The following is a 1,644-nucleotide window of genomic DNA, read 5'->3' on the forward strand; positions in this document are numbered from 1 at the left end:
ATCATCGAGAGTCTGTCTTTAGCCAAGTTTCATTACATTTAATAAAACATGTTTATTTTATTTATTCCTGTTAAATAAACAGAGTTTGAACCTTAAAGTGTTTCTGAGCCTAAAATCAACTTCCTGAACTGCTTTAACGGTTATATTTATTAACATTTCTGTGAAAATGTGCAGCCTTAGGTCTGAAAACTTGTCAGTGCTGCCCTCTGTGAGCTCAGCTGTGGTACTGCAGGTGAGTTTCCTGTTGGTTAAAACTGTGATTTACAGGTGACCTGACAGGTGTTACAACAAGTTATCATCCATCTGTGGCTTATACAACACATGTTAGTTTGATTTAATTCACTAAATTAAGCTCAGATAATGAATAAAAAGAAGAACCCATGGGTTCAGTCTGAGGAGTTTCAGGTGAACTCAGCCTTATAAGCTCCGCCTCCACCTGGACAAACAGGTTAGTCACATGCAAAACAGGACCATCACCTAACAACAGGCCTGATTAGTTCTATTGTTCATAGAGGGTCATGTGACCATCACCTGACTATCATTGAAGCCCTGATTCACACCTTTTGCTCACAGGGGGCGGAGTCATACCTGCAATAACAGTGCTGTAGGAGGAGGACAACTGAAAACGGAGGCCTCCACCTCTGTTTAATGGTGGACGGTTTTCTTCACAAAGATGGAAGAACTTTACTCCTCTCTCAAACCAACATTTTTTCCTGTAAAGACAGTCAGACTGTCGGCCTTTCCCACAGCTCTCCTCTGTACGAGGACACAGTAAAGTCTGAGTTATAAGATGTGTCCAGAACAACAGGCCGGGTCCTCCAGAGGACCCAGACTACCTGGTCCAGGTGTTAGGACCTCGTTTCTCCTGCGGTCATGGTGCGACACCGCACGGCTGAAGTGCGACTATAAAACTCAGACTTTACTGTGTCCTCGTACAGCAGAGAAGAGCTGTGGGAAAGGCTGACAGTCTGACTGTCTTTACAAAAATAAAAATAAAGTATAAACGTGAAGATTGTCACCCTGCCGCAGCGTGCACAGATTAAACACCTGGAGTGCAGAAAAATAATCTGCAAAGTGTGTAGAAAGGAATAAATACAAACTATTTGTTTTACCACCTTAAAACAAATAATAACAGAAAGGGAGTTTTTGTGAGTCCTGGAGCACTGCCTCACCTGCACTGACTGTCGCCTCGCGCTCCTCCTGCAGCAGGCAGTGTGCAGGACGCACCGTCACGTAAACATGTAAACAGGACATTTTCACACCTGAACCAGGTCCTGATAAGTTTTCCCCCCTCCTCATTTGAGCTCTCAGCCAGGCTGCTTCCTGCTTCCTGCTTCCTGCTTCCTGCTTCCTCTGTTTTGACTCCAACTGGTTACATCATCAAAAATAATTGTGTGGTTGGCTGGTAGACTACAGATCTGTCATCAGAGAAATTTATATGGTTTACATGGTTTATATCGTTTATATCGTTTATATGGTTTATATGGTTTATATCGTTTATATCGTTTATATGGTTTATATGGTTTACATGGTTTACATGGTTTAGCGTTTACAGTGGTTTGCAAAAGTATTCATACCCCTTGAACTTTTCCATATTTTGTCACATTACAACCACAAACATAAATATATTTCACTGGAATTTAA

Source organism: Austrofundulus limnaeus, unplaced genomic scaffold, assembly GCF_001266775.1.
Source record: "Austrofundulus limnaeus strain Quisiro unplaced genomic scaffold, Austrofundulus_limnaeus-1.0 Scaffold671, whole genome shotgun sequence".
NCBI lineage: Eukaryota > Metazoa > Chordata > Actinopteri > Cyprinodontiformes > Rivulidae > Austrofundulus > Austrofundulus limnaeus.